Below are 27,224 nucleotides of genomic sequence, written 5' to 3' on the forward strand. Positions count from 1 at the left end.
CTCCTGCATCCTGAGCTCCCTAGACAGGTTGACAGGAGGTTGTCTAGAGTTTCAGGAGGAGCAGAGACCCAGGGTCCCCCACATGCTAGACTGGCACAGCTGCCTGAATGTGTGTCACCCAGAAGGGCCGGGTGCTCCTCAGAGAACACTGAGGGGGTACCTGGGTGCACAGTGGCCAGTATGACATCCCTGCCATTCCCAGCGGACACTGTGCTTTAACAGAAACTATACGTTAATTTCTATCACCACAGAATGCATGCATTCACGGATGCATGAATGAACGAATGAATGAGTGAATGAATGAAGTCAAATGCATCATTTTACATAGAGGAGCTGGAGTTCCAGGGAAGTTAAATGAATTGCTTAGGGTCACTGAGCTCAGATGGCAGAGCAGGTCCAAACCGCAGTCTTCTGCCACTAAGGTCCGTCCTCCTTCCCCGACCTCATCCTGCCCCATAGAGAAGGGAGAGGAGTTAGGAAAGAGGCCAGAATGAGCTGGAGGCATCCAGGAGGGCTTCCTGGAGGAGGGGGAGCCCAAGCTGGGCCCTGAAGGACAAACTGGAGGAAAAGAGCATGCAGTGATGTGGAGGGAGCAGCCCGCAGTTTGCTGCTCCTAGGCCTTTAGGCCCCTGGATCTGGAATTCTCCATGAGGAGTTTCAAGGTCTTCCTCAAACAGGGACCTGGGAACCTCTCCCCAGAGCAGGTGGAGCTGCATCCCAGGCCAGGCTGGAGGTGGCTCCCAGGTAGTAGGGCAGTGGGCAGGGCTGAGCAGGAGCTCCTGGGAACATTCTGTTCACCTGATTTCTGTCCCAGGGGCCCCTGAGTGGGAGGGAGGGTAGCAGTGTCCTTGCCTATCTGCGTTGAGAGGACAATGGTCTCACAAGCACTCTGATGAGGCCATTAGACCAAGTTCCAACAGGCAATCAGCCCCACCAGACACAGTGCCCACAAACGTCTCACAGCCCTAGAAGTGCGCTGCCTACAAGCCCTGTGGTTTCCCTTGCACATTCCCCGTGTGATCAGCACCCTACGAAGGTAGAAGTCCCCTACTATGTTCACAAGGGGGGAAATCACCCCGTTTCTCTCTGTGTTCCAAAGCCCGTGTTGACAGCCCACTTCCCCATAACGAGCACACAGAAGCAAAACACCGCCCCACGGCACAAAAACACACATCAGCAGCTCTGCGGGGTATTCTCCGTGTGCGGCTGGGGCCAGCTGATCGGGAACTATTTTGGGAGCCAGATGCCTGAGCGGGTGGGAGACCCAGCCATTCTCTGCACAGAGGGCTTTCCAGATCAGCCCCAACGCTGAGTCAGCCATTCTTTTTTAAACCTCAAATCCCTTCTGCCGCCTGCCTGCCTTTCTTTGACAAGCGGTTACCGATGCCAATGAGGTGAGGACTGTGAGGGGACACCTGACTCGGGGAGACTTACTTCTGCCTCCTGGCGTCCACCTGTCTCAGGAGACAAGTGCACTAGCAGAGGGAGACCCTGCAGGGGACAGCAGTCACTGCAGTGTCAGTGCCAATTCCTGTGCTGCCCCCGTTCCCACCCCGGGTGCCAGGGGAGCCAGACTCTGCAGGTCAGGCGGGGTCACGTCTTCATGAGCCCAGAACAGCGAGGAACTTAGGCGAAGCTCACGAATCCTGGAGAGAAGGAAGAGGGGGCGTCAGAGAGGCCTTGATTCATGGGTACGGAGTAGACCTGTAGGCGGAGGAGAAAACTGGAAATTAGTACGTTGTGAGAGTGAGGTAATCAGAAAAGCTTCAACATTCAAAATGGTCCTGCGGTGACCTGACATTTTACATAATCAGGGAGAAATGACCTTGCACCCGGGCAGATCTGAGAGTTTCTGGTGCAGAACATCTCTTACATCATTTATGTTTCGTGCTGAGCTGGACACATCCCAGGTTCCAGGAGTCAGAGAGCAACCCTAGCACCAGGCCCTGAGGAAGAGCAGCGGCCCCGATGTGGGGTGTGGGCACCGCCCTCTCCTTACCTCACTGGCCATGTGAAGGCGGACATTGTCTGGTGGACAATCCCCCTGTGTCCCAAGTGTCGGGGGACCAGGGTGATGGATGTGGGGCCCAAGACTCAGGGCCTGTGCACTGTCGGAGTTTGGGGACCTCCTGTGGGATGAAGGTCAACAGCAGAGAGCCAGGCCCAGGGCTCCTGGGAGTCCGAGGTGCTGACTCACTTCCTCTCCCTCACTCCTCGCCTCGTGGTGTGTGTGTAGCTGGGAGATGTGGTTACAGGTGGGCAGCCGCCCCCGGCACCATCCCTGCACTGCGGAAGGAGTAAGGAACCAGCAGGCAGGAGCCTTCTCCGCCCCTCCGCAGGGGCAATACAAAACTCCCAACACTCGGTCCTCTTCCTGAGACCCCTGGGCCCCGAGTCCTCTCCCTGGGCCTCTGATTGGCATGGTGATGCCAGGATCAGAAGGGCGTGGAGGGAAGGTGCAATGACCCAGGGAACAACGGCTCACAGCACTGCTTCCCCAACTTGGCTGGGGTGGGGAGAAGTGCTGGCTGTTTCGAGCTGATGGTGTTTGGAACCTTCTGTATCTGCTGAGCTGCTAATTCCGGTGCCATCTGCCTGTGTTCCCAGCACCAAAGCCCGGGGATAAACAATTTTTCTTCCATAGTTCTTAAAGAAAGTTTCGGCAGGGGGTGGAGAGAGGGAGGAGGGAGGCCTCCAAATGCCTTGTCTCTGCAGAGGAGGCGGCACTGCCCAGCGGAGGGATGTGGGAAGGGCTGGAGTGTAGTTTACATGGCGCTCAGAGCCTCGGAAGAACCAGTTGAGGGTGCTGTGAATTGCCCCGTTTTGCAGAGGAGGAACGTGAGGCCCAAAGAAATGAAAGAATTTGCTTAAGGTCCAACATCTGTATGAGGACTGAGAAGAGCCAAGGGCGGCTCATCTTCCAGCATGCCTCTTCGTCCATCAGTCCCTGGGGCTGGAAGCACCCTGCCCCTCAGCCCCTTCATGGAGTCCCTCCCTTCACTGCAGAATTCTGGGAGTCAGAAAAAACTCAAGATAGGAAAGGAGGCTCGGGGGAGTAGCGGGCCTTGCAGGCGGGGTCACACAGCAAGCTGAAGCTGGGCGACGGAGGGGAGTGGGAGGGATGCAGACTTGGAGGCACTGCGCTAGGAACAAACTGCGGCTCCATCAAGGGCTGGTTTGTGATCCCGTGTGCCCTGAACCCCTCTGTGAAACAGCAGTAAAACCTCTCTCTTCTCCCCCATCATGGAATGCCAGACACGTGGCGCGTGGTAACAGATGTTTGTTCCCCTTTCATTCAGATGTAAGACTCGGGGTTTTCATCAGCACCTCCAAGAACACCCAGCCTCTCCTCTCGCCCCCACCACACAGTTTCCTTTCCAAGGCTCCATGCAAATGTCACTGGGATTTGGGTCAATAATAGTAACCAGGAAAGGATTTGGAATCTGCGTCCCAAACCTCAGTTGCCTTTCTGGGGGAGAATTGACTTGCGACAGGATGCCAGACGTGACACTAGTCACCTCATGATGCCTAAGCGTGCTTATTCACGAACCAGGGTGAATAATGAACTCTCCTTTGTATTTTATTTAAAAATAAAAAACAAAGCCCAAAAGGTATAAAAGTTCTTAGTACTAAGCCAGAGACAAAATATTAACAATAGCTAAGTTTTATTTTCAACAGACTTATCGAGGGATAACTGGCATATGATGAACTGCCCATCTTTAAGTGTACAATTTGGTAAGTTTTGACATAATGTGTACCGAACCATCACCACCATCAAAATGATGAAGACATTTTGTTCGTCATTTCCTCGGGCCCCTTGGTAATCCCGACCTACAACCCGTGCTCACCCCTCTGTCCTCAGGCAACCACCCATCTGCCTTTTATCACTACAGATTGGTTTGCATTTTTTAGAATTTTCTTATAAATGGAATCGTACCATATGTAATCTTTTTGTCTGGCTTCTTTCACTCGGTATAATTATTTTTGGATTTATTCATGTCTCAATTCATCGGTATCAAGAGTTCATTCTTTTTTATTTATGATTAGTTTTCTCTTGCACATGTAGAATTTTTTTTGTCCATTGACGACTCTGTTAAAGAACTTTTAGGTTGTCTCCAGCTTGGAGCTATTGCAGACAAAACTGCCCTGAGCACTTGTGTGCCATTTCCCTCTGATTTCTTTCTTGGCAACGTCTCAGCGATTTGTCTGTGTTGTGTTTTAATTTTCATTCGGTTCAAGATATTTCATAATTTCCCCTTGCATTTCTTCTTTGTACTATGGATTATTCAGAAGTGTGTTACTTAGTTACCAAATATTTGGGTACCTTCCCAATATCTTTCTATTATTGATTTATAGTTTAATTCCATTGTGGCTGGAGGACATACACCGTATGACTTGAACTCTTCACAAATGTTTTAGATTTGTTTTACCTAGCCCAGAATGTTGTCTATCTTAATAAGTGTCCTGTGTGCCCTTGAAAAGAACGTATATTTGACTGTTGCTAGGTAGAATGTCCTATAAATGCCAATTAGGTTAAGTTTGTTGATGCTATTATTCAAGTCTTCTACAACTTTACTAATTTTCTGTCCTTTTGTTCTCTCACCTATGGGAAGAGGGGTATTTTGCAATCTCTATCCAATTGCAATTTGCTTATTTCTTCTTGAAGTTTCACAGGTTTTCCTTCATGTATTTTGAATCTTTGTTAGTACATTTGTAAACATTAATGATTTTGATGTGATTCTTGATGAGACGACACCTTGATCATTATGAAACGACCCTCTTTACCCTCAGCAACACGGTTTGCTCTGAAGTCTACTTCGTCAGTTACTGATATCATCACTGCAGCTTTCTCTTGCTTAGTATTACGCAGTATATAATTTTCCCCCCCTTACTTTTAACCTGTTTCTGTCTTTTTAATTTCTTTAAAATGTGTTTCTTATAGGCTGCTCATGGCTGGGTCTTGCTTTTGTATCCAATATGACAATCTGTGCCTTTTAGCTGGATATATTTAATGTGGTTACTGGTGCCGTTGGGTTTTAGACGGACCATCTTGCTATTTATTTTCTATTTCTTCCATCTGTTCTTTGTTGGCTCTTCCCTCTTTTTCTGCCTTCTTTTGGATTAATTGGGTAGTTTTTATGAGTTCATTTTATCTCCTTTGTTAGCTTCTTAGTTACAACTCCTTGTTTTGTTATTTCAGTCTTTGCCTTAAGATTTACATGTACGTTTCTAACTAATCACAGCCCACTCTCAAATGCTATTATACTGCTTCACATTTAATGGGAGAACCTTACAGCAGCCTCTCCCAGTCTTTGGTTAAAGTTGGCCATGCATTCGCTTCTACATAACAAATAGCAAAGAATCAATTATCTTTGAAAGAGATTTAAATACTGAGAGAAAGCAATGTATTTTTTATTTGTTCACACAGTTTTCGTAATCAGAGCTCTTTATCCTTGGATGTCTAGATCCACATTTCTACCTGTTGTCATTTTCCATCTGCCTGCCTTTAACATTTCTCAGAGTGCCTGTCATCGAGGGAAGAAGCCTTTCAGCATCTGTGTATCTGAAAACATCTTTAATTTGCCTTTATTTGTGAAGAATATCTTCGTTGTCTGTAGAATTCCAGGATGACTGTTTTGTGTTGTTTTGTTTCATTCCTTTTCAGTAACAAATGTTGCTCCACTGTCATCTGGTTTGCATTGTTTTTGATGAGAAATCTGCTGTTCTCGTTTTTCCTTCTTCTGTAAGTAACGAGTCTTTTTCCTCTGGCCACTTTTAAGATTACTGGTTTTGACCAATTTCATTGTGATATGCCTTGGTATAATTTCTTTCATGTTTCTTGTGCTTTGAAGTTTGTTGAACTTCTTGGATCTGTGGATTTAAAATAGTGACCAAATTTGGGGAAAATTGGACCATTATTCCTTCAAATGTATTTCTGGAGCCTTCCATCAATTTCAGGGACTCTGATTACATATAGAACAGGCAGTTTGAAGTTGCCCCACTCCTCATGATGCTCTGTGCATCCTATCATATTAGTCTTTTTCTCTACCTGTGTTCTCTTTTGGATAATTTGTATCTCTATGTCAAGTTAGCCAATCTTTTTTTCTGCAGTGTCTAATTTGCCATTACAACCATCTAGCATAGTTTTTATCTCGTGCATTGTTGTTTTCATCTCTAGAAGTTCAATTTTGGTCTTTTATTTATCTCCCATGTTTCTATGTATCATTTCCCATCTTTCTCCTATATTCCTGAACACATGAATTAAAGTTATAATCATTGGTTTTACTGTTCTTGTCTAATAATTATATCATTTGTGTCAGTTCTGTCAGTTTTGATTGATTGATTTTATACTCATTATGGGTCACATTTGCTTTGCTTGCCTGGAAATTTCTGATTGCATGCTAGTCATTATCAGCATTGTCTTTCAGGGTACTTAATGTCTTTGTATTATTATAAATACTTTTAAACTTTGTTCTGGGACACAGTTAAGTAACATGGACATACGTATTTCAAGTCTTGCTTTTAAGCTTTGTTAAACGTGAACACAGCCGCGTCTAGTCTAGGGCCAAGTTTCCCCCACTACTGAAGCAAGACCCTTCTGACCACTCCATCCAGTGCTCCATGACTGATTCGGTTTTCCACTCCAGTGGGAGTAGGAACTGTTTGAGTTTCACAATTGTTCCTTCAAGTCCCTTTGGCTGTATTCCCCCAGCCTCAGGTAGTTTCCACACACCAAGATTTGAGCAGACTCTATGCATATCTTTGATGTTGTCTCTGGGCGCAATTCTCTTACCTCCTGTACTCTGCCCTGCAAACTCAAGCTGCCTCATTTTCCCAAATTCCAGCTCACGTTCTTCAACTCAGAAAGATGACCTAATTCTGCTTAGATTCCCCTCTCTGACACCTGACCTTGATCTCTCTTTAGGCAGGAAGATCTGGAAACTATAGGGCTCTTTCCCATTTCTCAGAGATCACTATCCTTTGTTGCTTTGTGGCTAGTATCTTGGAAACTATTATTTCATACATTATGTCTGTGTTTTAGTTGTTCCAGGCAACAGTGGAGTGTGACCCCTGTTATTCCATCTTGGCTGGAAGCAGAATTCTTGGTAACTTACTGAGCAGGCCCTGTTCATAGCACTTTCCTTGCATTAACTCACTGTATCCTCACAGCCACCTATGGTATAGGGACCATCATTGTCTCCATTTTACAGATGAGGAAACTGAGGGGCAAGAAATGGAGTTACTTCCCCAAGGTCACACAGCTGGCACGTTGTTCAGCCAGGATTCTTACCTGGCCAGGCTGACCCAGAGCCTGCCCTCTCCACCCTACTCAGCACCTCCTGGCTTTGGTGCCCCAGACAGGTCAGGTATGGGGTCCATTTATCCAGGGGCCAGACAGATGGCTGGTAGTGCTCACTCAGGGAGCAGCATTGTCTCCTCCCCAGGGGAAATGCTGTCATTTTCCAGATGGGCCCTGACAATGGGAAGGGCAGCTGTGCTCTGGGATGTGGGTCCTCTCACAGCAGGCACTTAACAGGCTAGCTGTCACTGCTGCTGTTATTTATATTATTCTTATCACCAGAGCAGGAAGTCAGCATGCTGCTTCAGGATGTCGACACATACCAGCAAGTCAGGAACACACATGTCATTTAAGAGCACATAGGTGTCAGCTGCCAATCGTCATTGGGGTGCCAGCTCTGGAGAGCTTGACCGGGACACTTCTGACTCTCCCAGGCCCCATGACCCAGCAGCCCAGATGTTGGCAGGGGACTTCTGGCTGCTCTAAACCTCCAGGGAGCGAGGCTGCAATCTTGTTGCTGAAGCAGCTCTGCTGCTCTCCCCTGCGAGTTTAATAAAGACACCTGGGGAGCAGTCATTAGATGGACTTTGGGGTCAGACCCCAAGTCCTTCTGAGCTTGTGACCTTGAGCCTCAGGTTTTTAAAATTTATAAACAGGGAGATGTAATAGCCACCTTACAGGGCTATGGAGAAAGTTAACCCAGATCGTGGATGCGGCAGGGCTTAGCACGGTGCCCGGGACGGTCTGCTGTGGTCAGAACTGCTGCGATCATCACCTATTGGCCCAGTGACCTTGGGTAAGTTGTCTCACTTCTCTGAACCTTGGTTTCCTGATCTGTAAAATGGGGGAAATGGTAAAATTTTCCTCATAGTTAAATTGTAAGGGTGAAATGAAATCATCACACCTGCCTGACTCCTACATCGCTCACCTCCACCCCTTTTGTTTCATTGACCCTCAAGCATCCTTTCTTGGTGTCACCATCCTTGAGACCCCCATTCTCTGAGGATCTGAGGAAAGGCACAGGGTCTCCATGTCCCTGTCTCAGAGCAGACTAGGTGGCCCCCGTCCTGGAGTTGGTGTGATACTTTACTACCTTCTCATAAAATTAAACAGCCTGCCTTAGAAGCATGGGTGTCATTTCTAATTTCTTGGATGCTTCATTTAAATGCAACCATTACCCAAAGGCCCCCAGGTTTTTAGAGAAACAACATAAACAGTATGGTTCCTGCCTTGTGTGCATGTGGAATTATGCTCTCCCTGAAGCCCTGTGAATGTTCCACATGTTTATTGGAAAACCAGGTGGGCCTCAGCTATGAGAGATGGAGGAGACTGTGCCCCAACAGAACACCTGGATCAGCCTGAGTGGGCATGGGGCTCAAGGGCAGGCATTCCATGAGACCCACAGAATGGCCTGGCAACAGCACACGTTGAATGGTTCAGGGTCATACCTAGCACCTCATTGGTCCTGAGAGTCCTACTGCTACTGGCCAGATCAGTGTACTCACTTAATCCTTACAACTCAATGAGGTGCAGTATCTTTTTGTTACCATTTAACAGATGAGAAAACTGAGGCACAGAGAGGCTGAGCAACTTGACCAAGCTCATACAGCTAAGAATGTGGTGACCTGGGCTTCAAACACATATCATATCACTGCAAAGCTGGTACTCTTACCCACTACCTTCTCCTGACTTATTATTAGACAGTCATTCAACAGGCATTCATTAATCACCTAGTGTATGCAGACACCTCCCTTGGTGCTGAGGATGTGGCAGGGAACAAGTCTCTTAGCGCTGATGTTCTAGCAGAACAAAGAAGCAAAGCAGCAAATGTGGAACAGCAATACGTGCTATGAGGCAAATAAACAGGGCAAGGCGATAGGAGTGATGGCCAGGTAGGGAATGGGGACAAAGTTGATTGGGTGATTAGGTAGTCCCTGGAGGAGGTCATATTTGTGCTGAGACCTCAATGCCATGAGAGGACAAGGAAGAAGAGAGCTTCCCAGGGAGCGGGAAGAGCAGGTGCAAAGGCCCTGAGGCAGGAGTGAGGTCAGTGTATTTGAGAAACAACAAAGTCAGTGTGGTGGAAACAGGGCAAGTGAGGGGCAGAGGTCAGAAGATGAGGTCCAAGGGACAGGTGGGGCAGATCTGGTTGGGCTTTGGGGGCCACATGTGCTGCTGTCCTCTCGGTGCCCTCCAGATTCACCCTCACCTGTCTCCCCTGCACTGTGCAGGGAGACTAACCTGCAGGGGTGGCATCTATAGGGCCCTGTGCCTCCTGGGCCCCTGGTTTCTGTTGGGTTCTGGAGGTGCCAGAGGGGGCCAGGGGCAGGAGGAGCGAGGTCAGGTGATCATTCCCCAGCTCCTCCCATTGACCATGGTTGGCAGTGGCTGCATTTCTCTCCCATGGCCCCAGGTCCATCAGGCAGCCCCTCTTCTGTGGCTGCAGCTCTCTCTGGGATCTGGCAACCACCCCTTCCTTGGGCCTCATCAGGACTAAGGTGGACACAGCTCCCCACTGTTGCTCTCCCCCAGGTGCCCACCTCTCCTGTTGGTTTCCTGTCTTCTGTCTGTACCTTGGTGAGTCATCCCTCCATCAAACTCCCTTCAATCCCACCCTCTTCCATTGGTCATTTGCTCCCTGCAAAGACCATAGTCGATTCTCTTTAATGAGTTCAGATTAAGTGTGAAGTGCAATGGGGAAGCCACTAGAGTTTAAGCAGGGGAGGGACTTACTCACCTCTAGAGAGATCCCCCTAACAGCTGTGGAAATGGATGAGAAGAGGAGGAAGGATGGATGGGGGACACATTGGGGTTTAGGCAGGTTTGGTGAGTTGGTCCAGGGTGGACACAATAGAGACAGGACCCAAGCCAGACAGGACCTGTTGCTACAGCTTCTTGTACTCATGGCTCCTGAGTTCCTTGTCCAGGGTCCTGAAGTCCCCAGTGAAGGAGAACTGGAGGGTGTGGAACCAAGAACCCTGCTAAGTCTGGGGCAGGGTCGGGGGAGCTCAGTGTGGAAGGAGGTCCCCCCCAGGGGCAGGCCTCTAGGATTTAAGAAGAAAGGACAGAGGTGGGGGCGTGAGTGGGAGCTAGGAGCTGCTCTGGGCCTTTGGGGAAGAGCTGCCTTGAGCAGGGATGTCAGGAAGCCCACACTGTCCTGCAGCTCTGTGCAGCCTGCATCTGGACATAGGACCATTAACACATTAAACCAGTAGCCATAATCTTTATCTTTTCTCTCCATGAATTGTTTCAGTCTCCCTATTAGAGGGGACAGCACAGGACAGGGCAGTGAGTACAAGTAATCCTCCGTCATCTCCTGATGAGCAGAACCCAGATGCATCTCAAACCCCAACAAATGTACCTGATCCTGCCCTGCATCTCTCCTTCTATGCTTTGGCCTGGGGGACAGGAAGTGGAAGGGCTAGGGCATCTCTGGTTGGTGCAAAAGCCAGGAAGTTCAGGTGTCTTTTCCCAATTGATCAGTTTTATATTTAGGAGGAATTAGCTATGGGATGTTAGGCAAGTTGCTTAACCTCTGTGAGCCTTACTTTCCTCCATCTGGGAAATGGGCTACCACCTGCATCACAGGGCTGGTGTGAGCCCTGAGTGAGGTGACCCCCGTGGAGGTCAGGTGCTGTGCTGGCCCTCATCAGGGAGCCCACGGGGGTGAGCCCTGTCCCCACCACAGACAGCTCGGCACAGAGAGTCCCAGCCTTGGAGTCATTCTGCCTTCAACATTCCCATATCTGCCTTCAAACCCATCTGAACTGGGTCACAAAGGCCCTTCTCAGCTTGGACAGCATGGGGCCCTCATTTCTTTATGGAGCAAGAGCCTCATAGCTCGAGCACTAACCACGGCACCCCTGGCCTCAGGAGACCCCAAAACCTCCCTGCTGAGCTCTTACAGCAGGAGGCGGGAGAAGAGACCCACCGCTGAGTAAGGACCAGCTGTGTCTGGGCCCTGGGCTCCCAGGGAGGCCCTCTTTCCTCTGAGCTCAGCAGGAGGGAGGCAGGAACCACAGGGACGGACACGAGACGCGTCAGGCACCCCTAGGAGCAGGACGCTCACCTGGGAGACCCAGGAATAGACACGCAGGGCGCACCCGTGCGCGCGGGGCTGGAAGCAGCTCCAGCTCTGCAGCCTGTCAGCAGGGAGCATCATTAGAATCCTAAAAACGCCCTCATTATTTCTCCCAGGGCCGAGGCACCCTTTGGCAAGAGGGGATGCTTCCTGCCAGATCATCCCCTGAAGATGCGTTTGTCACAGGCTATTGTGTAAATCCATGTTTGGCCCATTTGGAAAGATGTGATTTATCCACTTGACTGGCCTTAAAGCTCCTGCTCCAAACCCTCTAAATGCGGCCGTTATTAGGAGCCTAGAGAGGAGCCATGAAACACGATGGGGTGAAGCCGGAGAAGTCACGCCCGTGGGCCCTGAGCCCCTCGTGCTGCGCAGGAGAATCAGAAGGGAGGGGATGGGGGTCGCACTGATCGGGAGCTGTGGACACTCAGGACACAGGTCTGTCCTCAAGGAGAGAAACTGGGAGGTCAGATAAAGGCCCAGTGTCAGGTTCACTCATGCAACCAGGCTCCTTGAGGCCCTACTATGTGCCAGCCAGCTCAGGGGTAGGGGTGCAGCAGTGAACAGACAAGGTCCCTGCCCCCGGGAGCTGATGTCTGGAGTGGGGAGGCAGGAAGGAACAGGTAAACAGTCATGAACCCGAGCATCCCAGGGGGAAAGGTGCTGGGGAGGAAGTAAGCAGGGTGACACTGTAGAGTCTGGCTCTGGGGCGGGGGGTGGACAGCGCCCACTGGATGAACAGGTGTTTCTGAGAAGGAAATCTGAGCTGAGAATCAATGAGAGGATGGAGGACAGAGTGGTTAGTTCTGCCTATGGGGAGGGGAAGGCTCTAGGGAGGAGGAGACACTTGGTCTACCCTTGGCAGCTGCTTAGAATGGCACCAAGTGGGAGAGGGAGAGAATCCAGACAGGGAGACAGGCGCAAAAGCCCGGGGTGGCTCAGGTTCACAACACGCTGAGGAAGTGTTTATTGTGGCCCAAAGTGGGGCTAGAAGTGTCCTGGGGGCTGCATGTGACAGACTTCAAATCTGTGTTAAAGAGATAGGATGCTGTCCTCAGGCAGGACACTCTTCAGAAACGTTCAGGAGCAAGCAAGTCACACCCCTGAAGAGGACATGACTTCTAAGTCCCCTTCCAGCTCCCTTAAATCTCCATGAGCCAGACCTGCAAAGACCGTTGGCTTTAGTTGCGTGAACATTCCACGCTAATAGACTTGTACTTGAGTAGTCTCGAGTGCCTGGGGGTCACAGAGACCAGGGCTGGTGGGAGATACCCGAGCCTTAGTCACCAAGGCTCCCTCGAGTGGGGACGTCACACAGATGGACAGGCCAAGGGCGGGGACTTCCACCCTCCTCCAAACATCCTCTCCACTCAGCTCTGCCGCCCACGGGAAGTGCCAGCTACACCCGGACCTCCTGCCGCTCCTCAACCAGCCCCCTCGGGAGCAGCCCGGCAGGCCAGCCCCAAACAACCAGCCCCGAACAAGGTCAGCTTCCTTCTCCTTCCATTTCAGATCAACCCAGCCAGGCTTCCCTTGGGGAGCAACAGACCCTCATTTCTCTCCTGGGCTCACTAAATTGGTAAGACCCTGTGACTCTCCTAGCAGGCGACAGAGGGGAAAGCTTTCCAGAATTTCAGGTCCCTTGATGGAGAAAGTCTGCCTGATAAATAATTGAGAGATACCTGAGCTTCCTGAGAACTATGCCGCCTGGCGGAAGTCTTCCCCGCTCCCCTAGTAAAGCAGAACTTAGGAGCACTCCAGTGGAGGTGAGGAAAAATCTGTACTTACAGATGAGTTAGAAAAGGCAAGAGGACTGGGGTGGAGAGAGGCTGAAGGTGCCAGGGAAGGTCATGCAGGAAGGGGGCCTATTTCAGGTAAGGATGTAACCAGGCAGTTAGAGATTGCAGACCCAGATAGAAAACCCTCTTACATGAGCATAACAGAAGGTCAGAAGCCCAGCTCATCCTTTCTTCCAAATGGCCAGATGGATGGAGAGGCCACCGTGGAAGATCGCACCAGGCTTACAGCAGCCTAGAAGGAAAAGAGGCATTTCCCTGCACAGCATCCATTCATAAAACCCCAGAGAAGGACCCTAATTGGCCTGTCCTGAGCCATGCACCTACTCATGCACCAATCACAGTAGCCACCTGAGTGGGATTCTGTGATTGGTCACTTCTGGATCATATGCTCACTCCTATGTTGGGAGGGAGGTCATTGCTGAGGGCCAGTCCAGAACCACAGAGAGTGGGGAAAGGGCAAACAATAAAGAACTGAAGGGCTGTTAGCAGAAGGATGAAGGGAGGGGTGGATGTTGCTGGGCACTTGGCCAGGTCTTCAAATACCCTCATGATCTGGCCCCAGGCTACTTGTCCAGCTCCATTCAGACACACCCCTCCTGCACCCTGTAGTCATCAGAATATTTGCAGGGTCCTGATGCCACATTCTCACCTTAGTGCCATGCCTTGCCCATGTGTTCCCTCTGCCTCAGATGGCTTCCCTTCCGCCACCTGCACAGCAAGCACCATCACTTCTGTAAGTTTCAGGTGTCACCTCCTCTGCTGAACCTTCGAGCCTACCTCCTGACGTGCTGTGCCCCATTTCTGTCACACCCGGCAGCACTGATGATGCTTCTGATGAAGAGGATGGTGATGACGTGACTTTCTCATTGGTCTTCCTCTGTTCACACTCCGACTCCACTCGAGAACGGAGATTTAATCTTATTCTCCTCAATTTGCCATATGCCTTACACATGACCGAGTACATGGTAGCCATCAATGAATGTCTTTGGAATGAATCAATTAATGAGTTAATTGCAGACATTAGCAGAACTGTTCTTTTGCGTGCCTAGGAAGGGTAGCTGCTCTCCATGTGCTGTGGTTTCAGGGATTTGGAGGAGATAGGCTTGTCCCAGATTATATTCCCAATAGACATCCCCAGGAAGTCTCCTCTCTCTGACCTTGGTTCTCCCTGACCTTTAAGGCTGGTTCCAGTCCTGTGAGTCATGGAAAGAAACAGCCTTGGGAAACTCAGGGCCAACCTGGGGACCCCTGAATATCCAGGGCGGCCTTGGGAGACTGACTTCCTGGGCAGCAGAGGGCAAGGGGCCAAGATAAGAGAAGTTTCCAAGTGTATAAAGGACATTCTATTGAATTTACAGTTTTGCTAATCTTAGAATACTGTCAGATATTTCTAAAACACAAAAAGGAGTTCTGAGTCTTGAATTAACCTTTGCATTTTAATGGGGAAATTTAGCCCTGTCTTTGAAAGTACAATAAAATGTCACTAACACAAACTGGTCATAATTCTAGGCACCTTTGCATTATCTGAGGGAAAAAATATTTTGCTAAACCAATTGATAATATAAAGGGGACTGGAAGTGAGCATACATACCCCACTAAAATTAGCAAATTGTTTTCAAGCTTATTTGCAAATTCTTAGGTCTGGGAAGGACCTCAAAATTCTCTCCCTGGCCTCCTCTCTCTCATTACACTCATGTTATCTGTACCAAAGTGAGCTCTCGGAAACAGGTAACAGTTATAAAGGACCTACTGTGTGCTAGTTATCGGGCTGAACACTTTCAATCCTTACAATTCTATTTCTGCTTCTCTGACCTCCTCTCCTGCTGCTCTCCCCTCCCTCATTCTGTCCAGCCACCCCGACCTTTCCTCAGGACCTAGAACATGCCCTGCTAGTATGTGCCTCCAGCCATTTGCACATGCTCTTCCCTCTCCCCGGAGCTCTCCGCCCCCTGATCTCCACATGACTGGATCCTCCTCATTATTCAGTCCTGAGTCCAAATACCTTCTCCTTCTAGAAGCCCTCCTTGATCATCGAATTATGCATTTCCCTCCTCCTATCCCGCAGCATCAGGAATGCTCTAGCTCACCACCTTCATTGCCGTCACCATGATCTGAAACCAATCTACTGGTTGATATCCTTGTTTATTACCTGCCTCCCCCTCCAGAATGTGAGCTCCTTGCAGGGTGGATCTCTTGTCTGTCTTTTTCATGGTTGTATTCCCAGTACCCAGAACAGTGACTGGCACCGAGCTGGGACTCCGTAGCCATGTGTTCAGTGAGAGGGTGAATGGATGACTGAATGATTTCCACGTCCCCAAACCCTGACCTTGCTCCTGGTGCTTTCCAATAAATGCTTATTAAATTAACAAATGGAGGTCAGAAATAGACCCAAATAACTCGGAATATATCATGATCTGGGCGTGAGTTTATCTTTCCTTTGTCAGCAAGTTTTCCTGAGTCACTTGAAAGGTTGTAAAAGGCATGCCTGTCCTATTTTTTAAAGTGCCTTGTTTTCTGGCCATTTCTATTCACAAATTCATCATTTAAAGAAGACTGCAATGAGCACATAAGACCTTGGGCTAATTTAACAGATGAAAAAACTGACACTCAGAAAGAGGGACAAGGGTTCAGCAAGGTGATAGGTGTGTCAGAAGAAGACCCAAGACAAGAAGCCAGCTCTCTCCATCCTGTCCTGTCTGTGTCTAAAATACTCAGGAGGGGCTGTCCGTCAGGAAAACTTTTCCGGAGGCACTCTAAGAATAGTAATAAAATAATAATAGTAGTAGCTAAAATTTCTTCAGTGTTTTCTGCATGTTGGACAGTGGAAACACTTGAATTCTTCATAATAACCCTAGGGGGTGGGTATTGTAATTCTCCCCATTTGCCAGATAAGGAGACCGAGGCACAGAGAGAGGAAGTAATTTTCCCAGGGTCACCTAAAGAATAGACCATGGCTCCAAGTCTTGACCCAAGGCAGCCTGGCAACGTGCATCCGAAACATTACGTTTGACAAATCCACCCCCGATCCTTCTTTTAAGGAAAAAAATCATGGTCCAGGGGATGATGCATATTTAAAATCAGTGACCCTCTCTCGCTTGTTCCCTTTATGCGGACTTCAAATCTGCCCAGGAGGACAGGGGAGGTGCAAGCTTCACTGCCCATCACTGGGGGAGACCTGTGCCAGGAGGGCCAAGCCCTTCCCCCCGACAGTGCCCCTCCCCGCAAGACAGGGACACATGGGGGAGATGCTGGCACACTTCTTACTGGAGGAGAGGGCCAGGTGTCAGTTCTAGCATCTCACTCACCTGGTCTCATTTATGGAAACATGAAGATGAACCAAACGCTGAGCTCACTGAGATTTCCCCATCCTGCTGTTTCAGTGGAAAATTATCTCTCACTTTCTTTTTTCCCTTTTCCTAAAATGTCAAGTAGGTCTTTTCTAGACACACTGAATGGAAATAAAGGGGATTCGAGGATAATTTTATCCCCTTTAAATGTAACCTGGAGTGAATAGGAGTCAACAGACCCACTTGGTGGCTACACCTCGTTTCCTTCTCCCCTCCAGGCTCCTGCCCTCCACACCCCCTTCCCACTCCTCTAGGGAGCCCTAGGAGCCCCTGCCACCAGGAGGATTCATTCATCTACCAGGGCCCTTGCCAAGGCTTGCCTTCCAGAAGTCGAGTTCCCACATTTATCTGGTGTGAGACAGGTTGCCAGTGAAAGAAAGGCTCTGATCTTCTGGAAGAGGAAAGGTGGGGGACTACCCTGGGGAGAAGGCAGGAGCCCCTCCAGCCTTAGCCTGGGATGACTTTGCAAACATTCTTTTCTGTGAAGCCACAGCTCGCAATGAACCTAAGCCAGGGGGTCCCAATCTGCTGTTTCCAGGACTCCGTTCACCTGCAGTGAACTTTGCAGCTGGACACCTCGTGGGAGGCAATCCTGCAGCCCTGGCCAAGAGGCAAAGCCAAGTGTGGGTGGGTGTGGAGGCCGTCTGAGCAGGCGAAACAGCGCAGGCAAAGGCACATAGCTGTGGAAGGAAGCAAGAAGGAGCTCTGAGGTGGACAGTGATGGATGAGCATGGGGTAGGGGTGGCGGAGTTAGCTGGAAAATTAGGGGCAGACCATGAGGCGGCAGACTTTGGCTGAGGACAGATCTGAAACACCAGGCTAAGGAGTTTGAAATCTATCCCTGAGGCCAGAGACTTTCGTGATGTGCTTCCTCTGAGGGGCTAAAGGGTTGGGCTGCCAGACTTAGCAAATAAAAATGTAAGATGGACCCTCATAAAAAACAGAATGAAGTTTTTTTTTTAGTATGAGTATGGCTCAGGCAATATTTGGCAAATATTTATTCTAAAAAGAAAAAATCCGTTGTTTATCTGGCATTCAATTGTAACTCGGCATCCTGTATTTTATCTGGCAACACTACTTGGGAATGGAGGAGCAGAAGAGGAGGCTGGGAGTGGGTGGGCTCCGCCCCCTCCACTACTGCAATCTGAGAAGTTTGCTGCGGTTGGTTTTAGACCTGGAGGAATCCATGTCAGTTCCCCTTTGAAACTGTGTCTGACTTTTAATAATAACATTATAATGTACGTCAAACCTCTGCATAAGCTATGTGTAACAGCCCCCCAGGCAAGTGTCTAGGAAAGGGGTCCACAAACCTTTTCTGGAAAGGGCCAGACAGTAAATATTTCAGGTGTGTGGTTTGTACAGCCTCTGATGCGGCTCTTCAACAGTACAGGTGGATCGTGACCGCAGCCTTAGGCAGAACATGAACGAATGAGTGTGGCTGTGTTCCAATAAAACTTTATTCACAAAAACAGACTGGGGGCCAGTGTGACCCGTGGGCTGTGGTTGTGCTGATCCCTGGTCTAGACCATTGGGCATCCTCAGGGCCAGCTGAAGGAAACTGTATTCTTGCCCCCGTGATCCATAAAATCTAATTGGAGACATCAGCCTCTCTCCTTCTGCCAGTGACTTAGAGGGTGACCGTGGAACAGGCTGCCTTTCCCTCCTCGGGTCTCAGAGGGCCCATCTCTAAGATGAGGTCATCAGACCCTCAGGACCTTTCCCAAATCAGATTTGACAACCCGGTCCGGCCAAAGAACACGTCTCTGAAATGGCAGGTGCTTTTCTCCCTCCCTCCTTTCCGGAACTCCCTGCTGCCTGGGCATCAAGTTGCAAGATAAGATATTGGTTACTTATTCTGTCCACTTTTGCCCTGAAGGACAGTGGTTTCTGATGTCCAGGAATTCTGGACCTTCTGGGAGCCCTCCACCCTTGCCACCTCCTTAGCCACTTAGCTGGGTGGGATGCCCCAGAAAGGGAGCGCTGAATCAGCTTTCCACTTACTCCTCTCGTGCAAATAAATAGGTGATAACCCACTGCAAGTTGCCAAGAGCCCTCATAACAGGGAGCTTTAACACCCTATGGATGGCTTTCCCCTCTATTGCTCTGTGACAAAGTTGAAACAGTGAAAGGCATAGATTTTCCATGTCTGAGCTGTCAGCCCAACCAAGATCAAAACAGGGAAGAGGTGAGTGGGACACGGTACAAGAGGGCAGTTTTACCATGAAACTATGGTTATTCTCCTGGTAGCATTTCTCCTGTGCTGCCATGGTGGACGGCTCTCTGAGTAACAGCAGATTTGTATTTCATTAGGACACTTCAGTCAAAAGATGAATGATGCTCTGGGAACTACTCTGCCAGTCCAAGGTGAGAGTCAGGTGAGAAGACTGCAAAAATCCAGCTAGAATTAGGCAGCTGACGAAAGATGCTGGATTGTAGTCATAGTGCATCGATTTCCAGAGTGATACTGAAGCTGAGTGACTTTCATTGGCTTCTCTGCTCTGTCTTTGTAGAGCGGGGTCTTTCATAATCAAGTAATTCCTTCTCTGGGGAAATGGAGCTTTTTAAAGGCAGGCTTGGAGTTTGGCAAGGGGGGGAGAGGGTAGTCAGTGGGTTCTGGCTGTACATGCTCCTTTAACCCAGAGCTTGGTTGTCAGGCTCTGGGGCTCAATAAGGAAGGGCAAAGGGCCACAGGTGGCAAGAAAGTGCTTAGCTACGGACCAGCTGAGTAACTTTGAGCATCAACTTCCCTGGCCTCCATTTTCCTCATCTGTAAAATGGGTGTCTCATCCAGTGGTATCATCCAATGGTACCTCATTGGGGGCTGCTCTGAGGATTCAGTGATTGTGTCAGTGCAAAGTGATTGGCAGGGAGTCCAGCACAAAAGAAAGGCTCACTATCTGGAGGCGGTCATTGATGCTTCTACTAAGCCTCACACTGCACCCTGTATTCTCCTCCCCCACCTGAACACAGCCACCCAATGCCCCTCCCCACAAGGTTCTTGGGCTCACAGTGGCCTGTGGCACTGACTCTCTGTACACCAGCATCTCAGCCTCTTTGCCACATCTTCTTATTGTTTTGCAGGGCACCTTGATTCAGGGAGAAGAAGACTACTTTGAGCCAGACAAACCTGGATTCAAATCCCCGCCTGGTCACTTCCAAGCTCTGTGATCACTCTCAGTTCACCCAACTGTGACTCTTAGTCTCTTGGGATAACTATGTCCACAAGCCACTGGGACTGAATAGGAGGAAAATCAGCGTGGCCACCCTGCTGAAGCTGTCAGCCCCCTGGGGTATGCAGGGTAGGAGGGCTGTGAAGGGGTTGATGGGGGCAGAGTCACTACCCTTAACGCCCCATGATGCCTGGGTAGTCATACGTTCTGCCAAATATTTTCACATACCCCTCCCCTTCCAGGCCCATGATGGGACTGAACTTCCTGTCCCCTGCGGCTCACACGACTTGTTCTAGTCAATGAGTTGTGTGAATGGAAGTAATGCATGTCACGTCCTTACTGACCATTTCATTGCTGGTACAAAACCCACTAGAGCTCTCTACACCTCTAGCTTGATAGCTGCCTTGTCACCTGGAGTCCGTGAGTGGCCCTAATGAGCAGAGCCACCCCCACCCAACCCACAACAGACAGGTAGAATTAGCAACAAATTAGTATTTGGGTTTTCATATGTGGAATCTAAAAAATGAAACAAACAGATGTATACAACAAAACAGAAACAGACTCACAGATGTAGGGAACAAACTAGGGGTTACCAGTGGGGGGAGGGAAGGTGGGAGGGGCGAGACAGGAGTAAGGGGTTAAGAGACACTGTATACTATGTATAAAATAAGCAAAAAGAATGTATTATACTGCACAGGGAAATATAGCCATTATTTTATAATAACTTTAAATGGAGTATAATCTGTTAAAAAAATTGAATTACTGTGTTGTATACCTGAAATTAATATAATTTTGTAAATCAACTATACTTCTATTAAAAATTAAATTAAATATAGAAATAAATAAATAAAGTGTCAGTGATCTAAAAAAAATTTTTTTAAGCCATATGATTGGGAAACTTTGTTATTCAGCAGAGCCTCGCCTATGCTGACTGATACAGTGCTCAGCATAGGCAGGGCCTCAAACTAGGAGTTCTCCATAACTGGCTAATGAATTAAGTACACAAGCTACCTTTCCAATGCTGGTCCAATAGGCCAAGGATGGGAGCCGTGGTGACCGGAGGCCTTGGTCTAGTTCTCAAAAGGAAGGGACAGTGATGGTCAAGTCCCCACCCCACTGTGAAGACTGTCCGAGTCCTGGGGAAGATGTCCCTAAGTGACACAATGTGCCCAGGCTTGGCAAGTCAAAGCCAGAGCACTTTAACCACAGAGGCCATAATCCAGGGCAGAAGAGTCACTCAGGCTGCAGCCAGCACGGAGGCTCAGCCCAACTGCCCTCAAAACCACCTGAAGGTGACACAGAGACTTGGGTTCCTGGTTTCTGGCCTCCAGAACCCAAGACAAGTGTGTCCTCCCTCCTCTGTTTCCCCCTCATGCAAGTCAGACTCAGGGAAGTCCATCTGCTCAGGAGTTCAGAACAAAGGCTCTGGAGTCAGTTACTGTAGCCGGGCACTGCCCAGCTGTGTGACCTTGGACAAATCTCTGCCTCTCTGAGCTACGCTGATCTCAGTTGGAAAGTAGAGATATTTGTAGGGGGCTTGTGTACGGCCACCACAGGGAAGCATTCAATACACGGGGGTCACAGCTAAATAGATGCTGTCCTCTGGGCTCAGGGAGGCCAGGACCCAGGATGCAACAGTCCAGCTTCTAAAACAGTTATTTTGCTTATTTTTTTCACATATTAGAATGATTTAACATGTAGAAAAGTTCAGAGAGTAATAATGAGCCCCACAAAAGAGAGGCACCAAGGTGATAGAGTGCAGCCGTTAAAGTGCAGACACGGGGGGGAAATAGGAATGACGTCAGAACCTTGGTCGCAGGGGTGCTGTGAAGGTGACCTGGGAGCTGTCAGCGGGAGAGGAGGGTCTGGCTCACAGCGGGGGCACACAGACCTCGGTTTTGGAAAACTGCAGATGTTACATTTAACCTACTTTTACTAACGACCTGGAGGGTGACTATAAAGGCATGATGAGAAATGAGGGCAGGAAGACACGCAGCACCATGTCTGGTGGAGGATTTGAAGCCAGAAAAGAGCAGCATCAGTGGACGGAGCCAAGGCCACCTGCAGCTGTCCCCACTGGCTGTCCCAGGAGACCCATGGATACAGTCAGTGGGGCTCAGGGCAAGAGCTAGAACAAAAGAATGAAAGCAAGGGGCTGACAGAGGCCGGGTTCAGCCTAGTATGCAGAAGAACTTCCTGAAATCCTCCACAGGTTCTCTGACCACTGAGCCCAAGCTTCCTGGCTTGGCATTCAAGGCCCCACAGGATCGGGCTTCCTCTCCAGCCTCCTCGCCCAGCCAGCCCTTTGCCTCCAGCCCCAGAACCCCACCTGCGGTTCCCTCCCCTCCCAGCCTTCGCCTCTGCTGTTCAAGCCATGGCCAGCAACCAGAACTCACAGGTTCTCCAGGAACCAGCTTAGCAATCCCCTCCTCTCCAAGTTCACCTTCCTCGTCCCTGGAAGGGCTCCATCAATGCTCCATGTTATTATTTTTAATCTGTTAGTCTCAGGCTCAGATTGAGGCTCTGCCTGCTTCCTGGCTGTGTGTTCACGTGAGAGTGACTCGACCTCTCCCCTCACCATCTTACCTCATAGGCTGCTTTGGGGAGAGTGAAGTCCATGTGTCAAGTTTCTTGTCCAGGGCTAGGAGACACCAGAGTCCACTGAAAGGGGACCTCCCCACAGCCTCCCAGGACCAGAGGGACCAGGAGGGTGAGAGGCATTGATTTGCAAGAGAGATGGTTGGTTATTCCAGAAGAGATGTGGGGGAAGGGAAAAGAAATCATATCCCTCCCACCTAACTTTGTAAGCATTATTGATTGGAGGCAGAAGTCACCAGTGTTGCAGGTGCATTGATTGATGGGGCTGAGCCCTTCAGGGTGACCTGAGCTGCATACACAATCAGTCCTGTTCCTGCCCTCCCGGCACACTGGTTACGGATTAAAGGAACCCATACAGCATCAACAGCAGAGTCAGCCACCAGCCGGTGTAGGGGGGGAGCTGGGTGTCCAGGAGTGCAGGCAGCACCGAAGGAATGACAGTGTTCAGCTCGATGTACCCTGCCTCCCCTTTTCCAAGAGGGATGGGGTGCAGGCACAGGAGGGAGCAGCAGTGAAGGAAATGAGCAGAACTCCCTGCGCACATGGAGCTTCCATTCCGTATGTTACCATGACTTGTTCACATGTCACGAGTGAATTTCCTCGCTCCAGAAGATCTGTTCTTTGAGGTCAGGGAGCGGATCTGCTTCCTTGGGACACAGGCTTGCGCCTGGCACATGGTAGGTATCTATTTGTTTCACAAATAAAGCCTTTGAGCTCCCATTGACCAGGAACCTGGAATAGTCAGACTATAAATTTCAGAGTTGATGAAGGAAATACTGAATCCCAGAGAGGGAAAGCAACTTTCCCAAAGCTGCACAGCAAGCTATCAGCCCATCCAGAACTGGAACCAAGGAGTGCTGACTCTACGTGCAGGGTCTCTTCCAGCTGCCGCTCGCATCCACTGGGCACTTCCGAGGCTGCAGAACAGTGATTTTATGAGTGTAAAGACGATATGTTTTCCCCTAAAAATAACTGAAAAATAAATGACTGAAGAAGACACCCAAATGTTTATGAATGTGCTAAAGCTGCAGTATCAGCGTATAAACGGCAGAAGTGGACAGAAGACGGCCCCGGCCCGCCAGCCAGCAACGGGCCGTTCTGTGGGCCCTTGATGGGACCAGCTCTATGGGCACCGGCTAGACCCAGTGGGAAGTCCCATGCGTCAGGGCAGCCAGACCCCCCAGGACGCGAGTTTCAGATGCCTTCACTAGTCCAACTTCACAGCAGCAAGAGCAGAAGACAAAGTCTACATTGTCTTGGAAACGTACCAACCTAACATCTTTCACGGAAAATCACAAACTACTCTTACTCTGAGGGGGAAAACGGCCCCTTCTCAGATTCGATGGGTTCTGACAAAGAAAAGAAAATATGGCATAGAGCAAGAAGGAGAAAAAAACGTATCATTTATTGCAGGCCTATTGTGTGTGACATTCATTTTCTAAATTCACCCACAAACCATGTGGCACAGGTATTATTATTCCCAAAGCCCAGCTCTGCACCTGCTCCACAAAGATCTGCTGATATCAGACTCCCACTGTTTAGCTGGACCTGTTCAATTCACTCAATGGCAGAACAGAGCCACTCTGCTCAGTGGCATCCATCAGCCGAGCATGACAGCGTCCGTTTCAGCAGCTATATGCCTGCTCATGCCTGCTCAGCCTTGCATTCCAGCGTTTGAGCGCAGGCATTAAAGTCTCTCTCCCACTCTCTCCCTCTCTCGCTCTCACACTTTCTCCTCCCTTCCTCTCCTCCTCCCCTCCCCCTTCCTCTCTCCTCCTCTCCTCTTCCTTCTTCCTCTTCTTCTTCTTCCTCCTCCTCCTCTTCCTCCTCTCTCCCTTTCTCTCTCTCTCCTCCTCCCAGTCTGGACATCTCATCTCTGCCTCTCACCCCGGCCCTCCACCTCCATGCCCTCCTTTCTCTCCCCTCTTCCCTCCTTCCCTTCTGCACCGGGTCCTTATTTTCAGGGCCTCAAAATTCTTCCCAAGCCTCTGACATTTAGTCTTTAGAATCAGAAAATTTTCCAGTTCTCTTTCCCAGAGCAAACTGGTGGATAAGGTTTCCCCAGGGAGCTTGACTGTCCTTCTGGAGGTGAAGTGCTGGGGGCGGGGCTGGCTTATGTCAGCCCAGCACTGATTGTGTCAACCAGCAATGATTAGGCACCCACTGTGCACCAAGCCCTTCTCTTGAGCTATCACATTCAATGCTCTTAAGTAGCCCGTGGAGTGGGTGTTACTGTCTACACATACAGGATGAAGGAACCAAGACTTGGAGCAGTGAAATAACAAGTCTAAGAGGGAGGGAGAGGACGGAGGAGGAAGAGGAAGAAGAGGAGGGGAAGGAAGATTAGGAGGAACAGATCACAAGAAAGAGCATGAACTAAGGGCTCTCTGGTTCAGGCCCTGCTCTGCTCCAAGCATTTTACACACACAAATGCATTATCCTCATAACAATTGCACAAGATACATAGTATTATTACCTCCAATTTATAGGTGAAGAAACTGAGGTGCTGCGAAGTTAAGTAACTCATTCAGAGTCATGGCCAAGCCAAGATTTTGACCAGGGAGCCCGGCTTCAAAGTTGGGGTCTTAACCACTGCACTGCACAGCCCCCCTGCAGGACTGCAAGCGGGTCCAGTCAAGGTCAGCCTCACCTGCAAAGCTGAGCGGCTTCCTTCAGGAGGAGAGGAAGAGCCCCGGAATGTTCCTAAGCAGGGAGGGGACTGACATGGTCAGGACGGTGCCTGAGCCCGTGGTGACTGTGTGACTGTAGGTCTGCGGGGCGGAGTGAACCGTGTTCCAGCAGGGCCAGTGAGGATCTGATGCAGGCAGCATAGTGAGGAGGGGGGGGTGGGGGGGCCTGTGAGATGCTTATTAACCTCCCTTTGGCCATTTGCCTTTGTGCCGGTGAGCATGGGGAGGGGACTTGTTGATGCTACATGGCCTGGCTGTGAAGGTGCGCCTGGGTGGGCGCCCTTTCACGGTGCTCCTTGCCCCCCAAAGGGAGCAGCCAGCACCAGGCTCTGCCTACCTCCCTGCTGCTGGGCCACAGGAACAGGCTTGGCTGCAGGGAGGGCATCCCTGCAGTAGTTAGGTTTGTCTATTTATTTATTTACTTTTAATGGCGGTACTGGGATCGAACCCAGGACCTCTTGCGTGCTAGGCATGCGCTCTGCCACTGAGCTATACCCTCCCCCGGGGTGTATTCTGGACCTTTAGCAGAAAAGCTGGTTGACTCCAGGGAGGATAGATGGAACCGTTCTTCACAGGGCAACTGACTTTGTCAGAGAAGGAAACAGGCATGTAAAGCATCCATCATCTGTGCTCCTCTGGGGGGAACAGTGGAGAGCAGAGAGCAGAGCTGGTCCCTGGACAGGTGCCTCTTTTCCACGGCCAGTGTGCAGGACAGCAGTGGAGAGGCACCAGCATTCCTCTCCAGCATCATCCACCAGGGAACTCTGGGAGGCCCTGATTTGCAAAGACCACCAAGGACTGTCAGACCAGTGATATCCCTTTCCCCAGCTCTCAAATGGCCACTGAGCTGTGCTGCTGGCCCCAGCTGTTTTGTCTCCCCATCCTTCACCTTGACTCAAAGCCCACCACCAAAGGAATAAAAAATAAACCCACCCCGGCACTCAAGATCTCCATCCCACTGTCCCAGGAGTCCCTACCAGTTGTCTGGGCTGCAGCCAAATCAGACAACCTACAGTTCATTTGTTTGTTTGTTTGTTTTCCCCTTCATTCATAACCATTGTTTGAGTCTCTATTAGGTGCCAGGCTCTGTCTGCTGGGGTTAGGGGCTCAGAGATGACCAAGGCAGGTACAGCAGCTCCTGCCTCTGGAGGAGACAGATGTTGCAGAGTAAAAGCACCACTATAAACTCCCTGCCTCTGTGCCTTCGCTCCTGCTGTTCCCTTTGACTAATCCAGCCATCTGTTGATCTATCACTACTATCTGTCTGTAATTCTGGACACATGACTGTAATTGGGGAAACTGAGTCCAGAGCCAGAACTGAGACACTGTCCAAAACCTGGGTCCCCATCTCAGCAACAGCCCCACCATCACCAGGCCTGAGGCCTACACATCATCCTTTATCCCTCCCTTGAAATCAATCACCATGGCCTATTGACTCTAAATTCTAAATTCCACTAAAAGCCACCCCTTTCCCCTCTGCCTCAGTTCTGCTCCCCGCCTTCTCTCCCAGTGCCCTGGGCCAGCCTCCCTCCCGGTCTCGCTGCTTCCCATCTCTCCTTTTCCAATCCAGCCTCACCCTGGGAACCAGAGGGCCCTTTCAAATGCAGACGCATCTGACCACATAGTTCTTCTGCCCAAAAGCTTTCAATGGCCACCCAGCAGTCAGCATGCTTCCCAAAGCCCCACGCGTGACACCAAGTCTACCCAGGACCCCACTCCCATTCACCTCACTGCCCTGGGATCTCCTCCCTCCCATCACAGGATATACCCTGACCACACACACTACTGGTGGTCCTCAGTGCCCAGCTTCTCTCCCCTGGGCCTCTGCACGTGCTCTCCTCTGCCTGTCCGCCTTCCCACTGGTCACTTCTGCTTTTCCAAGGCCGTGCACGGGCATCACGTTCTCTGGGTTAAACCTGTTGCATGTTCTCAGAGCCCTGACATTGACACTGCCAGCCAGCCGGCAGCTTTCCTCCATGAGGTGACTCAGGGCCCAGGCTCCTTCTATCTCATGGCTCCGCCCTCCTCCACAGCCTCAGATTCCTGCTTCCAGCTGGCAGAAGGGGAGAGAGACAGTGGAGAAGACACACCTGCTTCTTCTTTGTTTTTTTCCTCACAAATATTATATTTTAATATAAATCTCAGACTTGGTACTAGGCTAATTAAGACAAAGGTAGGCTATAGTAGTTTTTACAATGGCCTTGTTCTTAAGCATAAAAATGTCTAAGCTTTACCTGAA

The sequence above is a fragment of the Vicugna pacos genome, chromosome 13 (assembly GCF_048564905.1).
Source record: "Vicugna pacos chromosome 13, VicPac4, whole genome shotgun sequence".
In the NCBI taxonomy this organism is placed as follows: Eukaryota; Metazoa; Chordata; class Mammalia; order Artiodactyla; family Camelidae; genus Vicugna; species Vicugna pacos.